The sequence below is a fragment of the Danio rerio genome, chromosome 4, assembly GCF_049306965.1.
Source record: "Danio rerio strain Tuebingen ecotype United States chromosome 4, GRCz12tu, whole genome shotgun sequence".
Taxonomy (NCBI): Eukaryota; Metazoa; Chordata; class Actinopteri; order Cypriniformes; family Danionidae; genus Danio; species Danio rerio.
The window spans coordinates 59,925,115-59,941,465 of NC_133179.1; the positions used below are offsets into that span (position 1 = coordinate 59,925,115).

Here is a 16,351-nt window from a genome sequence, read left to right on the forward strand (position 1 = left end):
CTGGAAATAATCTAAAAAGTTTATCCCCCGCTTTTTTAGCAGGTGACAAGGCAACAGAAAGTAAAAAAAAATAAAATCAGGTAAATGTATATACAGATCTGGCATGAACTAACACGCGCATGAAACAAAGTGATCTCGCATGGCCACGACATATGGCGCGTTAGCACGGAAAGATGGTCTAGCAAATAAAGACATGAACAGTAGGGGGCAGTCGTGTACTGTAACGCACTGTATTGAAGCCGGAGCATTCTTTACGCATCGTTATAACCTAGAACACTACTTCATACAGGTGCGTAGATGTAGGGTGGACGGTGGTGATGCTTAATATTAATAGTTAAGTTTTCTAATTCACCACTGAACAACAGCTAATTAAACATCTGTGTCCTTTGAAAAAAAGCAAGATGGAGCAAATTAAAAAATAAAAACACAAAAAAAAATGCATTTAGAAACAGCTGAGAGATCTCTCTTCCCTTCCTCACAATGGTTTGGTCCACTGCCCGCGTCCCAGCTCACGCAAAGACTATAGAATATCTTAAAGGGACTTTGATCTCACCTACTCTATGCACACGGGTCAAGTGTGCGGCTGCCTAGTTAACCTCGAAAGCGATTCTCTTGGTTCTCAACGAGGGGTGCGGAGAGATAGGAATGGGGCACACATTGTATTAAGAGCCCTTTTTTCCTTCTGGAGAGAAAGTGCCCTTTTTTCTGTTAATTTTTAAAATAATAATATAAGCCTATGCATATGTGAGTGTGTGTTCGATATGAGGGCAGCTTTCCCTGTATATATTAGTGCTGACTATCGATTAAAAAAAATTAACTAATTAATCGCACCTTTTTAAAAAAAATTATCGCGATTAATCACATTTAAAATACTGAAACTTGTAATTTTGCCTGTTTAAATGTAAAATTAATGTAAACGCAAGACAAAAAATTATTTAAATTCAAAATATAATTGTTTAATAGAATTTTTGTTTAACTTGTAACACAGATTTCTTCATGCAAACAACATACCCACAATAAACCATTAAGATCCTGGCTTGACAGCCATATTTATTACAGAAATTAAAACACAGGCATGTTAATGACATTTAAATTTCAAAACAATCAATGCCAAAAAAGAAAACATTGATTTCCATGTTGGATTCTAAGTGGACTGCAAAAAAATGCCAAAATACAGGAATTGCAGATATGGAAAATGAAAAATTATAATAATAAACTATAGGATACAAACTGTTGCACTCATTGTAAAGTTTTATTGCTGTGAGTTGAGAACATTAGTTATAGAGTAGAAACAATTTTGCTTAATCCTCCTTTACATTCATCCAGTTGCTAAGACTAGGAGTATCCCGCAAGTGCACAGAGACTCCCAAATGCCCGCAAATGAATGATCATTTCTTGCAAACCGGTCGTTAAATACATTGGACACCCCTCTCGCCCCTACTCAGATACGTCGCTCACTCCACCCCTGACACCCCTCAACGGGCCTGACACAGACAAACACACAGACAGACACACACAACGCGCTGCAGACGTTTTGGCCCCAACGGCCTTCCATACTGGAGCGACTCCCCTCAGATTCAACACGCATGATCACGTTCATCAAATTTGCTTAAACTAAGCGTCCTAAAGTATTACTGTATTTCACAAGGATTCTGACACAACAACGCGAAGTATACGCTTTCGTTGTGTTTATATGAGGAAACACGCTAAACTTGGTGGGCTCATGCTGAAAGGCAGAGTAATGCCCTGTCTTTGACAGCTCGCGACTTCACCAGACGTACTGAGTACATTTACGTAAGACACCAATACTCCGATTTTAATATGATTAAGATAATACTCTTTTTAAAATTTTACCGTGTAGCCTTAAAAGGAACCTTACCTTAAAGGAACACCGAGTCATGAAATGCGGATGATTTTGTTTCTGTTCGCCATGCGGTGTCAACTTACAACAGAAGTCGAAAGTTAAAAATGAAACACCCGAAATTGCATGAAATTCTGGATAACCTGTGATGTACCTAATTGTTTTATACTGGAACTTTCCTTCAAAAAGTGCTTCCTTGGTCTTATCCACATTTATTGCATGTTGAACACATGTCTACCACAACAGGAAGTAAAAAAACCTGCATGCGTTAATTGCGTTAATTTTTTTTAACGCGTTAATTATTTAAAATTAATCGCATGCGTTAACGCGTTAATTTTGGTAGCGCTAATTTTAAGTATTTATTTTTATTTTTATCTTTTCTTTTAATGGTTTTTAATTGTGTTAGTTTTAATACAAGAGGTCTTTTGAATGTTGGAAAATTTGACAAGGTAAAGGAACTGTGCAAAGAACAAAACTTAATTTGTTTACAAGAGACTAATCGGAATAATGGCATGATGGAAGATTTAAAAAGGAGATGGAGGGGGCAAATATTTTATAACAATGGTGAAGGAAGGATGGGAAGAGGGGTCGCTATTTTAGTCAAAGAAGATATAAAGAATGATGTGGAAGAAATATACAATGATAAAGAGGGAAAATGCCTTGCTATTAGAATGAGAGAAAATAATACAACATTATGTAACATTCATGCTCCAGTAGCAGAAAAGGAAAAGAAGGACTTTTTTAAACAGAATAAATGATCTAATGATTTTATGGGGAGAAACTATTTTAATTGGATATTTTAACACGGTTTTTAATAGAACTGATTTAGCGGATGGCATGGTTTTTAGGAATGACACTGGGAGAAAAGAGTTGCAGAAACTAATGGCAGAGCACAAAGAAGTGGACATATGGAGAGTAAGGAATGAAGGAAAAAGAGAATATTCAAGAAGACATTTAGTAGCTGGTAACTTAAAGCAAAGTAGGATTGATTTTATTTTATGCAAGGAAAAACTGGGTGATTTTATAGAGTGTTTATTTTAAAGAAACAGCGCTAAGCGACCACAAGTTTTTATTAATGAAGATTGATTTAAATGAAACCGAAAGAGGAAAAGGGATATGGATTTTAAATACAGAAATTTTAAAAGGAGAACCTTATAGAAAGGCAATAGTGGACTTGATAAATACTGAAATACAAAATGAGTTGCATCATGAAGATAAAAGACTATGGTGGGATAACACAAAATATGAAATTAATAAGTATACGATTAAAATGAGTAAATCAATACAAAAAGCAAAAGCACATGAAGAAGTAGAGGTTAGAAAGGAATTAAAGGACAGTTTAAATCAAGTAAAAGTAAATATAGAATGAATAGTATTCAACGTTACTGTAATGGTTATTCATTTAAACCAACTTGTTATAAAAATACTTAGTTTGCAATTGTTGTCCGAATTAATCTGCAACGAAATCTGTTATTACAGTACAAATCTTGAATGGTATAAGGGCTCTGATTGGCCATAGCGTTCATTGTAACTCGGAACATGATTGGCTGCCGTAACCAAGAATAGGGTGAATCTTGGTTCCAGCTCGGGACGTGATTGGCCAGCATGACCAAGAATTAAAAAAAATCTTGGTTCCAACTCAGAACGTGATTGGCCGGTGTAACCAAGAATAACCACAACTTACAGGTGACAGTATGCGCCACTGGCCCAGTCTGCACTGTGTGGCATATTTGCCGACATATAACAGAGACTGAAACATTGCTCACACTTGTCTGAGGTGGTCATTTTGACTGCAATCTTGTTTTAGGTTGGCACTTTGTTTTTGAATATTGTCTGCTTTTCGAATGCGTATCTGTGCTGCAGTAGAACGCCTTAGCCTCACAGCAAACATTTTGGTCTACAAGCTGTCACTGCCATCTTCCCAGGAGAGTGGCTGTACTGGTTTCTTCTGGAAGTCCTGAGGGATGTACGGGACCAAGACATTAGAGCAGTTGGGGCAGCCTTTGAACCCAGGAGAGCACCCCACAGGCTCTGTGCTGGCGGCCCCAGAAACTCGATTCACTCCAGAGTAGAACCGAACAACTCAGGCAGGGGCAAACCGCGACCGCACTGCACTGAGAGCAACGCAAAAAAATCCTGAATTGGCCAGCCAGGAGTCGAACCTAGAATCTTCTGATCCGTAGGCAGACGTGTTATCAATTGCGCCCCTGGCCCAGTCCGCGTCAGCAGTGCTCATTAGCATGCTGCTTGGAAAGAGGACACGGCTCGGTGAACATGGAGTTCCTTCAACGCATGCTGTGCTTTGTTGTCATGGCAAGTTGTGGTGTCGATAGGATGCTCTTACACTGAGCATGTGACAGTCCCTCCCAAGAAGAACTGTGATCCAGGCTCTGAGACTTTCTCTTCTCCAGGAGGAGGTTGCAAACGTTAGAGTTATTTTTGTCAGAGCAGCTGCAGCACACCTGGGTGGAGGCCCACAGCTAGACTTGAGGCCAACCTTTCACGCAGACCTTCCCTGGTGGTCTAGTGGTTAGGATTCGGCGCTCTCACCGCCGCGGCCCGGGTTCGATTCCCGGTCAGGGAATATCCTTTTCACCTCCATGCTGAACTTTGAGGAGTGGTTAACTGACTTGGCGAAGGCAAGAAAGCGGCTCGAGCGCAAAAGATGTCCTTCGAGCCGGAGTCGAACCAGCGACCTAAGGATTGCCATCATCCACCTACAGTCCTCCGCTCTACCAACTGAGCTATCGAAGGCTTACGGGGCAGTTCCACAACCACATCCTATAATGTAGCTGCAGTCCGACCGCTGGCCAAAAAGGACAGAAGCAAAAGCACTCAAGCCTTCCCATACCGGGAGTCGAACCCGGGCCGCCTGGGTGAAAACCAGGAATCCTAACCGCTAGACCATATGGGAACTGCCACTCTTGAAACCCAGTCTTGGCAGAAACTCCAGTTCATTCTGATCGCTGGCACGTCCCTGCTCCGCTTGCACAAGTGCCACTCATACACTTACGCACTCTCTCATACACAGTTTCTTGGTTTCCGTAACCGAGAATCTTCTGATCCGTAGTCATAAGCGCTAACCTTTGTGCCACCGTCACTCTGTTCAGCACCTTGTTAGCACATTGCTTGAAGCAAGGACAAGGCTCTGTCAACCCGGAGTTCCTTCACCACACATTCTGCTTTGTTTTTATGGCAAGAGGTTGTGTGGATGGGATGCTCTTACAGGATTCCTGACAGTCCCTCCATAGAAGACCTGAGATCCAGGGTCGGAGACTCTCTCCTCTCCAAGAGTAGGTTAAAAGCAATGGTTTCTTTTGTGTCTGTGTGTCAGAGCCCTTAGGTGTTGCTGCAGCTCAGAGACCTACAAGTGGAGGAGATTACACTGCAAGTCGGCTGGATGACCTCTAAGTGGTAGGCACTTATGCCGCACGTAGGCTGGGTTTGCGATTGATGTGGCTGTAGTAGACATTCATAAAAATAAAAAAATATATAAACTGCTTACTCTGAGGTTGTGTTTAGGGTTGGGGTAGGAGTAAAATTGAATAAAACACAGCAGGTTACCGTGAGGTTGGGCCTAGGGCTGGGGTAGGTGTGATTTTAATAAACTGCGATAGGTTGTATTCTGTGCCATGTACGAGACATTGAATCAATGAAACCCACATGGAGGTTTGTTACTGTGAGGTTGGGTTAAGAGTTGGGGTAGGTTGGGAGGTTGATAAAACACAGCAGGAAACTGTGAGGTTGGTTTAAGGATTGGGGTAGGTTTGACATTCAAACATAACTGGTTGGACGCAGTGTCTTGTACCAGACATTAAATGAATGAAAACTCCAGGAGGTTTTTACAGCCCACTTGGGGCTGACCAGGTCGTTTGGAGCAGGCTCCGATTTCTATTTATACCTTTCTCAGTCAGGTAACTTCCTTTTCAGTAGTATGAGCGTCTGCACTGTGTGGCATATTTGCCGACGTATAACATAGACTGAAACATTGCTCACACTTGTCTGAGGTGGTCATTTTGACTGCAATCTTGTTTTAGGTTGGCACTTTGTTTTTGAATATTGTATGCTTTTCGAATGCGTATCTGTGCTGCAGTAGAACGCCTTAGCCTCACAGCAAACATTTTGGTTTACAAGCTGTCACTGCTGTCTTCCCAGGAGAGTGGCTGTACTGGTTTCTTCTGGAAGTCCTGAGGGATGTACGGGACCAAGACATGAGAGCGGTTGGGGCAGCCTTTGAACCCAGGAGAGCACCCAACAGGCTCTGTGCTGGCGGCCCCAGAAACTCGATTCACTCCAGAGTAGAACCGAACAACTCCGGCAGGGGCAAACCGCGACCGTACTGCACTGAGAGCAACGCAAAAAAATCCTGGACGAGCCAGCCAGGAGTCGAACCTAGAATCTTCTGATCCGTAGTCAGACGCGTTATCCATTGCGCCACTGGCCCAGTCCGCATCAGCAGTGCTCATTAGCATGGTCGTAGGAAAGAGGACACGGCTCGGTGAACATGGAGTTGCTTCAACGCATGCTGTGCTTTGTTGTCATGGCAAGTTGTGGTGCCGATAGGATGCTCTTACACAGAGCATGTGACAGTCCCTCCCAAGAAGAACTGTGATCCAGGCTCTGAGACTTTCTCTTTTCCAGGAGGAGGTTGCAAACGTTAGAGTTATTTTTGTCAGAGCAGCTGCAGCACACCTGGGTGGAGGCCCACACCTAGACTTGAGGCCAACCTTCACGCAGACCTTCCCTGGTGGTCTAGTGGTTAGGATTCGGCGCTCTCACCGCCGCGGCCCGGGTTCGATTCCCGGTCAGGGAACATCCTTTTCACCTCCATGCTGAACTTTGAGGAGTGGTTAACTGACTTGGCGAAGGCAAGAAAGCGGCTCGAGCGCAAAAGATGTCCTTCGAGCCGGAGTCGAACCAGCGACCTAAGGATTGCCATCATCCACCTACAGTCCTCCGCTCTACCAACTGAGCTATCGAAGGCTTACGGGGCAGTTCCACAACCACATCCTATAATGTAGCTGCAGTCCGACCGCTGGCCAAAAAGGACAGAAGCAAAAGCACTCAAGCCTTCCCATACCGGGAGTCGAACCCGGGCCGCCTGGGTGAAAACCAGGAATCCTAACCGCTAGACCATATGGGAACTGCCACTCTTGAAACCCAGTCTTGGCAGAAACTCCAGTTCATTCTGATCGCTGGCACGTCCCTGCTCCGCTTGCACAAGTGCCACTCATACACTTACGCACTCTCTCATACACAGTTTCTTGGTTTCCGTAACCGAGAATCTTCTGATCCGTAGTCATAAGCGCTAACCTTTGTGCCACCGTCACTCTGTTCAGCACCTTGTTAGCACATTGCTTGAAGCAAGGACAAGGCTCTGTCAACCCGGAGTTCCTTCACCACACATTCTGCTTTGTTTTTATGGCAAGAGGTTGTGTGGATGGGATGCTCTTACAGGATTCCTGACAGTCCCTCCATAGAAGACCTGAGATCCAGGGTCGGAGACTCTCTCCTCTCCAAGAGTAGGTTAAAAGCAATGGTTTCTTTTGTGTCTGTGTGTCAGAGCCCTTAGGTGTTGCTGCAGCTCAGAGACCTACAAGTGGAGGAGATTACACTGCAAGTCGGCTGGATGACCTCTAAGTGGTAGGCACTTATGCCGCACGTAGGCTGGGTTTGCGATTGATGTGGCTGTAGTAGACATTCATAAAAATAAAAAAATATATAAACTGCTTACTCTGAGGTTGTGTTTAGGGTTGGGGTAGGAGTAAAATTGAATAAAACACAGCAGGTTACCGTGAGGTTGGGCCTAGGGCTGGGGTAGGTGTGATTTTAATAAACTGCGATAGGTTGTATTCTGTGCCATGTACGAGACATTGAATCAATGAAACCCACATGGAGGTTTGTTACTGTGAGGTTGGGTTAAGAGTTGGGGTAGGTTGGGAGGTTGATAAAACACAGCAGGAAACTGTGAGGTTGGTTTAAGGATTGGGGTAGGTTTGACATTCAAACATAACTGGTTGGACGCAGTGTCTTGTACCAGACATTAAATGAATGAAAACTCCAGGAGGTTTTTACAGCCCACTTGGGGCTGACCAGGTCGTTTGGAGCAGGCTCCGATTTCTATTTATACCTTTCTCAGTCAGGTAACTTCCTTTTCAGTAGTATGAGCGTCTGCACTGTGTGGCATATTTGCCGACGTATAACATAGACTGAAACATTGCTCACACTTGTCTGAGGTGGTCATTTTGACTGCAATCTTGTTTTAGGTTGGCACTTTGTTTTTGAATATTGTATGCTTTTCGAATGCGTATCTGTGCTGCAGTAGAACGCCTTAGCCTCACAGCAAACATTTTGGTTTACAAGCTGTCACTGCTGTCTTCCCAGGAGAGTGGCTGTACTGGTTTCTTCTGGAAGTCCTGAGGGATGTACGGGACCAAGACATGAGAGCGGTTGGGGCAGCCTTTGAACCCAGGAGAGCACCCCACAGGCTCTGTGCTGGCAGCCCCAGAAACTTGATCCACTCCAAAGTAGAACCAAACAACTCTGGCAGGGGCAAACTGCAACTGCAGTGCACTGACTGAGAGCAATGCAATAAATCCTGATCGAGCCAGCCAAAAGTCGAATCTAGAATCTTCTGATCAGTCAGACACGTTATCCATTGCGCCACTGGCACACACTGTTCAAGGAGTGCTCATTAGCATGCCGTTTGGAAAGAGGACATGGACTGGAAAACATGGAGTTACTTCAACGCATGCTGTGCTTTGTTGTCATGGCAAGTTGTGGTGCCGATAGGATGCTTTTACACAGAGCATGTGACAGTCCCTCCGTAGAAGAACTGTGAACCAGGCTCTGAGACTTTCTCTTCTCCAGGAGGAGGTTGCAAACGTTAGAGTTATTTTTGTCAGAGCAGCTGCAGCACACCTGGGTGGAGGCCCACAGCTAGGCTAGAGGGCAACCTTTAGCCAGGCCTTCCCTGGTGGTCTTGTGTTTAGGACTTAGTGCTCTTACCGCTGTGGCCTGGGTTCAATTCCTTGTCAGGGAGCTTCCTTTTCACCTCCATGGTAAACTTCGAGCAGTGTTGCCGAAGATCTCTTCACGAAAGCAGCTCTGAATGCAAAAGATGTCCTTCGAGCCGCACTGTAAGACGTAATAAGACACACTCTGGCACAGACATCCAGTCTGCACGCTGGAATACACACTATTATCTCATGGTTAAGACGCAGCTTCAAAAATTTGTTTCAAACCGGAAGTACAAATTTGCTTGAAATAACGCAAAAACCGCCAATTTACACTTTTTAGTGAAATATTTGTGTCCTAATAGTGTTTTTAGCAGTGTGGGACACATATACGACTATCAACAGCTCAAAAAATGTGTTTTGGAGTTTCGTGACCCTTTAAGGTACAAATGGTAGAGAAAATACACAGATGAAAATCTTACTTTGTTTTTCTTTTAACTAAGTATATTTTTATATGTTTTGTTGTTTTGTCTCAAATTATTTTATGTAGGACACAAATGCCTCAAATGCAGCTTTAACATCATTGGAATAAATTATATTTTAACATATTCAAATGGAAAAGCTAACATATTAAAAAGGAATAATTATTTACAAGGTTACTTTTATATCTGCATTTTTATAAACTAAAGCAGTTTTGTCCCAAACCTTTGAAAAATAGTCCATGTTGTCTTTATATTTTTAGATGCTTTATTTATTACTGATTTTTCTTTATGCTTTCAAAATATGTAATTATGCAGTTGAAGTGATATTGTGCTATTTTGCTACATAGTAGAAGTGAACTAGTTTTGTTTTGTGTTAAAGCCACAATGGCCCTGTATAAAAGTGCTTTACTGGGACCTTATAGGCACATTTTGTGCCTGGACTCAACTTAGTATTAGTGGGACCTAACTATTTTGTTAATTACTAAATGCCCACAGAGCATGCTCATAGGACATACTTCTGACTCAGATAGTATACCTATACTTTGCCCATTGTGGCTATATACACTCCACTTTGTTTGGACTTGCTATGGGCCCAAAGTGAACTTCTGTTTCGAGTGGGCCAGCCCACAGTTTGGTCTAGCGACATTGTATATGTTTTTGGTATAGACATGTTTCTTTGGAAATTTGTGCAGTAATACTGTACACTCAAGTACATGAAGGTGAGCTTTAGCAAACAGCATAATACATTCAAAACTATTGTATAAAAATAGCATATCTTATTAAAAAAAAGCATATCTTAATTAAGATATAAATTGGATCTCATTGAAATACTGTAGAAATTATCCAAAAGGATTTTTATGTATCGTACTATAAAACAATCCTATAGGAATGGTTCCAAAATATGATCAAAATTCTAATTGAATTCCTTCAAAGAAATCCTATAACATGCTACTTTTTTGTCTGTTTGGCAGTGCCACTAAAAAATTCTGTGAAACCGGTCCTATCTACTTTTTGTTCATGTTGTTTTTTGTTATGTGCGTCAGCAACTCCCTGGATGCGTATTACAGTTCACAGGCAGTAAAACGGCCCAGTGGCCTAAAGGATAAGGCACCAGTCTTCGAAGCTTGGGATTGTGTGTTCAAGTCCCACCTGGGTTGTCTTTGATGCATTTCTTATTAAGTTGGCTGTGCAGCACAATCCAGTGTGACCTTCAAAAAGCTAGGTTCATACCCTTAGGTCAAAAAGACATGACAATGGAAAACTCTTCAGAGAATATGTTTTGTCATTAGGTGTACACACCAGATTGTCTGAATGCAATATGGTATAGGGATCCTAAAGTGCTGTTTTCTGAGTTATAAGAACTTCCTGAGCCATACAACAGATATGGCAAACGCTAGTATTGGCCCAGTGGCCTAATGGATAAGGAATCAGCCTTCAAAGCTAGGGATTGTGGGTTTAAGTCCCATTTGGGTTGTGTTTGTTGGGTTACATATAAATTGTATGGAAAGAATCCTGACATGTCTCCTCAAAGCTTATGCGTGATGATCTGAGGTCAATAGTTCGCTTCAAATTCTCAGACTTGCTGCACACTTTAATTAAGATTCATCCAATCTTGCGTGAATTATCCAATCACGTTACGCTCTGGTAATGGAGATCTTGACTTCAAGTACCCGGTGGCTTTCAAATAATGGTCTCATGTTAGGTGGATGATGATTAAATGCAAACAAGAAAATAGCTGCAGAAAGGTTGTGATTTCATATTAATGAGAGTGGCCTCGTCTGGAATTTGAAACTCAAGACCAGTCTCAAACCATACCCCAGGACCAATGAGACACGAATGTGGATGATTACACAAAGAAAATGTTTGTTCATTAGTTGCAAACAGAGATCCCAAAATGCAGTTTTCCATGCGTTGGCATCTTGTTGAGGGCATACAAGAGCTCCATGACAAAAACTTGGTAACATGGCCCAGTGGCCTAAAGGATAAAGCATCAGCCTCTTGAGTTGGGCGTTGTGGGTTCAAGTCCCATCTGGGTTGTCTTTGAAGGTCTCACATCAAGTTGGGAGCAATGTTTGTTGGATGAAACACAGTAGCTGTGAAAACCTTCTAGAGATGTGTTTGCGTGTCATTAACTTCCTTCGTTGTCATCCTTATTAGAACGATCCATAAACAAATCTAACAACTGAATCATTGCCGCTACTTTCTTTCAAATCAACTCACTTTTATTGTCACATCAGCAGCAGCATGTGTGCTATGATGAGTGAAAAGCTTAGGTGCTGGCTCCAGACAGCACAAAATACAGAGTAATACAGTGCAAATACAACGACAGTACAAAATACAGACAGTGCAAATGAAATGACAGTGCAAAATACAGACAGTGCAAATACAACGACAATGTGAAATTGACAGCGATGTGAACAATGAATAGATGTCCACATAGTTGTAGGCAGTATTGTTTCAAGTATGGATTGGTTAAAGTGCAGTGCAAGCTACATATTGATGGTGTGCAGTGAGGGTATGGTAGAGTCTGTGTGTGGTGTGTTAAGTGTTCATCAGCCTGATAGTCGGAGGGAAGAAACTTTCCATCAGCCAGCTGGTACGTGACCGGATGTGGCAGAACCATCTGCCTGAGGGTAGCAAACTATTTTGTCGGTATAATTGTACATGTTTGACTAATTTAGATTAGAAGTAGATTGTGGGTTCAAGTCCCACCTGGGTTGTCTTTGATGCGGTTCCTTTTAGGTATCTGTTGCAGCGCAATCCAGTGTGACCTTCAAAAAGCTAGGTTCATACCCTTAGGTCAAAAAAACATGACAATGGAAAACTCTTCAGAGAAGCTGTTTGGTCATTAGGTGTACACACCAGATCATCTGAAAGCAATAGGGATCCTAACGTGCTGCTTTCTGAGTTACAAGAACTTCATGAGTCATACAACAGATATAACAAATGCTAGTATTGGCCCAGTGGCCTAATGGATAAGACATCACCCTTCGAAGCTGGGGATTGTGGATTCAAGTCCTGTTCGGGTTGTGTTTTTATGGGTTACATTTAAGTTGTGTGAAAAAATCCTGGCTTGTCTACTCAAAGCTTAGGTGTGATGATCTGAGGACAATAGCTTCGAAGTCTCAGACTTGCTGCACACTTCAATTAGGATTCATCCATTCTTGCTTGAATCTCACTGTCACGTTACAAACCAAAAAGGTTCCGCTAAGCTCTGGTAATGGAGATCTTGACTTCAAGTACCCCATGGCTCTTAACTAACGGTCTCATGTTAGGTGGATGATGATGAATTGCAAACAAGAAAATAGCTGCAGAAAGGTTGTGATTTCAAGTTAATGAGAGTGGCCTTGACTGGAATTTGAAACTCTCAAGACCAGTCGCACTATACGCTAGAACCATACCCCAGGACCGATGAGACACGAATGTGAATGATAGCAGAAATAAAATGTTTGTACTATTAGTGACGTGGCCCAGTGGCCTAATGGATAAGGCATCAGCCTCCGGAGCTGGGGATTGCGGGTTCAAGTCCCACCTGGGTCGTTTTTGAAGGTCTCACTTCAACTTGGGAGCAATGGTTGTTGGATAAAACACAGTGGCTGTGAAAACCTTCTTGAGATGTGTTTGTGTGTCAATAGGCTCGTTTGAGGTGCGCCTCGCCTTGACTGCATTGTAAACGAGAGCAGGCGTGCGCCGTAAGAGGAGGGCTCAAAAATTACATCAGAAGTCGGACACCTGCTGAATCTCGCTGTTTAGCCACCTGGAATCGTCACCAGTGGCGGAGATCTCGTTCGCGTTTTTTATCGCAGACGAATGACCTCTTGAAAAAATACTATGGTGATTTATAGTAAATATTATTGCATTTTGAACATGTTTTTTTCAGTATTGGGTTATGTTTATAGTTGTTGTGATACCAGAGCAACCATAAAATTTAAATAGGCTATTTTATAACATGGTTCAAAAGCACTACAGTATACATTACTATAGTATTTTTAATATGGGAGTGGATGCAATAGAAATATCACAGTTTTTACAAAAAAAAATGTTCGGAATTACAGAAGATGAACAGCTCATTAACTAAAACTGTGTATTTAAAATATAATTCTGTATATTCAACAAACGTTAAAAGAATAACAAAATAAACAGCTTATACAGCAAGAAAACTTTCAAGAAACCTAATTTGGCTACATATAAATGAAGTAGCCATAGATGCTTTTGAGTGACGGGTCCTGACAAATGTTTGTTTGACAAATAAATTCTTAGGGGGTTAATTATATTGACAGGTCTATATAAACTGATATTACTCCAGTCAGACTAAAATAAACAGCCCAAGACTTTCTCCAGAATAAAAACTATTAGACTGTAGGAAAAACTGTGGAAATGTTCTTGGTCAATTAAACATTACTTTTGACTTCACATACATATATATATATATATATATATATATATATATATATATATATATATATATATATATATATATATATATATACATACATATGTGTGTGTGTCTTGTTTACTACACCCTTTTCACTTCTCATATGAAACCACACAAAGATGAGGCATAATGACAAAACAGTCTGATTACCTTTGTATGTCTGAATATATGTATATATTGGATTGACTTTCATTGAATAACGCTGCATAAAAATTACAATACAAAATTCACACAAACTTTCAAAAAGTGAAAATGACAACAAACAGGACTTAAAACTGAGAGAGAAATAATATACAGCACACACACATCCTAATGATTTATTAATAACATTTAGTTATATTGGATAGGTCACGTCATGTTTTACAAAGATGTGTTTTGTTTTTGTTTGTGTGTAAATCTAAATAAATAACCATATGTAATGCTCTTTATGACTTTTTTTTAATTATCAACGAAAATACAAAAAAAAAAAAGGTATTCAACAAATCCAGGTATAAACCTTAGTAAAACAAGATAATAAAGTGTAATGTGTCAGTCTCATCCAATCAGCATTAAGCTGTGTCGTCAGCCAGTCGTTTCCCATCATGCTTTTAGTAACGCAGTCTTTTGAGAGCAACTGCGGCCGACTGCTTAATACGAAGTACCCGCCTCGCGATCGCGAGAGTTTTTTGGCGCACGTCAGCGTGACATCAGAGCGAGGCGAAGGCAAGGCGGACACATTTCTAACCGGCATGCATCTTGCGGTGATCACCGGTGATCGATTCTGCGCAGATTTTGGCCAAGTCAAACGAGCCTATTAACTTCCTTCATTGTCATCCATATTTCCTGTTATGACTAAAAGGGTACTCTGTGCTTACATATAAAGCTGGTGGGGTTTTCATGATCCATAAACAAATCTAATTACCAAACCATTGCCACTGCTTCTTTTTGTCTGTTTTGTACATGTTAGAATGATTTACAGTAGTTGAGAGTTCAATGTGGCTATTACCTCCATGGCATATACCGCCGCCGCTTTAAATGGACAAGCACGAGTTTTTAATCTATGACCGCAGTCTGTGAATATGCCGCCAGAGGGCACAAAGGGATGCTAACAGACAGAAATAGCCTATACAGCAGCTGTAAATATGCTACTGTTCTTATAAATAAAGATAAAATTATAAAACAAAGCATTATAATTCCTTCATTAATCATTAAACATTTGTTAACACGCTTTATTATCATTGTAAACTTGTTAAGTGCAATGAGGATTAATTTTGGAAAGTAGAATTGAAGAAATAAAAGACAACTAAAATATAAGCACAAACATTCATCACAAATAAGTAGGCCTAAATAAATAAATAAAGCAATCTTTTAGCCTAAATATAAAAAGATGTTGTTTGCTATTTTGATAGGACTAGGACAGTCATTTAATAAGCTTTTTCATTTATATCTTCATTTACATTTTTACTTATGTTTTCGTTGTTGATTAAGCATAAAAAGAAATTGGCTTACCTCAAGCAGATCACTAAAAGTATAAAAAAAATAATTTTGCCGCAGGACATAAATGAAGTCCCGCAAGTTTATTTTTAATAATTTAGTTGTAGTTCAGTTCATTTTTTTTTCGAAACGCCAATGTTCTCCTTTAAAGTATAATTGTTGTTTTGTTTTTTGTTTGTTTTTTTTACTTGTAGTAATGGCTCAGTATATTTGGTATTTTAATTTCAATTTTTAGTCACCTTGCGTGTGAAATATAATTCGCGCATAACCGCGTAAAAAGAAGAAAAAGCTGTCAAAAGTCAGAGCCAATTCATCCAAATTAGCCATATTAAAATACAGCATGTATGTTAATACAGGCAGAGTGTAAACAAACTCAGGGTAAGGCTAAATTATGCACTTTCCTTTAAAGGCAAGATTTGCGGTGAACGAAGAAGAGGTTTTACCAACCACTTATTTACAAATATATGTCAATCATCGTGCTCATGAGTCGATATGTTGCCTTTTTATGTTCTGTCTTTTCATCTAGCAGCAATAATGACGACTGGAAAACTTTATTTAGAACGAAAATGAACTGTTTACTGAAGTTTTTTTTGAAAACAGGAGCGAAACTCCGAACACACACACTCTCTCACACTGAGTCAGTTGCCAATGGTTACAGGCGCGCTTTCAGTAGCGCTAATCATCATAGGAAAACTGTTCTTAAAGCAAAACAGCATATATAAATGCCAAGGTAAATAAAGTCACTTTATGACAATTAAACGATAAATGGAGCATTAATTAATCACTCTTGCAGCTACATATCAATTTAAGTCATAACATTTTATAGCCTACATGCTACTATGGTGTATAATAATGTTTGTTGAAACAGTAAACTGGTTTACCAACTTGAATTTGTAATCGGGCCAGCCGAGTTGATTTCAGAAAAGATTTTTTTTAATTATACAAATATATTATTAAATTACCGCTATTTTGGAGACCATGCGCTTCTTCACCCTCTTCTCCACTGTTTTCTTAAGTAAGTTAAAATTATGTTAAAACATGAAACGTAGGAAAACACAGTACAAATAATCATGAAGGAGATAACGGAAAGACAGAATGGTAATTATAATAATAATTACCCTGTTTGAGTTCCCGGTCCTCTTTC

The 16,351-nt window shown here is 40.6% G+C and overlaps 1 protein-coding gene and 8 non-coding genes across 9 annotated transcripts in view; 3 read left to right on the forward strand and 6 right to left on the reverse strand.

Moving 5' to 3' along the window:
• The window catches only part of LOC137491106 (uncharacterized), a 1,257,671-nt gene that overhangs the window by 968,067 nt on the left and 273,253 nt on the right, over positions 1-16,351 (reverse strand). The window lies entirely within an intron of this gene.
• On the forward strand, positions 4,374-4,445 carry trnae-cuc (transfer RNA glutamic acid (anticodon CUC)). Its single transcript has one exon. It is a non-coding gene; the product is annotated as a tRNA-Glu (tRNA).
• trnay-gua (transfer RNA tyrosine (anticodon GUA)) lies at positions 4,530-4,615 on the reverse strand. The gene is given in 2 exon segments: positions 4,530-4,565; positions 4,579-4,615. It is a non-coding gene; the product is annotated as a tRNA-Tyr (tRNA).
• On the reverse strand, positions 4,704-4,775 carry trnae-uuc (transfer RNA glutamic acid (anticodon UUC)). Its single transcript has one exon. It is a non-coding gene; the product is annotated as a tRNA-Glu (tRNA).
• On the reverse strand, positions 6,233-6,305 carry trnar-acg (transfer RNA arginine (anticodon ACG)). The gene has a single exon. It is a non-coding gene; the product is annotated as a tRNA-Arg (tRNA).
• Positions 6,603-6,674, forward strand: trnae-cuc (transfer RNA glutamic acid (anticodon CUC)). The gene has a single exon. It is a non-coding gene; the product is annotated as a tRNA-Glu (tRNA).
• trnay-gua (transfer RNA tyrosine (anticodon GUA)) lies at positions 6,759-6,844 on the reverse strand. The gene is given in 2 exon segments: positions 6,759-6,794; positions 6,808-6,844. It is a non-coding gene; the product is annotated as a tRNA-Tyr (tRNA).
• On the reverse strand, positions 6,933-7,004 carry trnae-uuc (transfer RNA glutamic acid (anticodon UUC)). Its single transcript has one exon. It is a non-coding gene; the product is annotated as a tRNA-Glu (tRNA).
• On the forward strand, positions 12,767-12,839 carry trnar-ccg (transfer RNA arginine (anticodon CCG)). The gene has a single exon. It is a non-coding gene; the product is annotated as a tRNA-Arg (tRNA).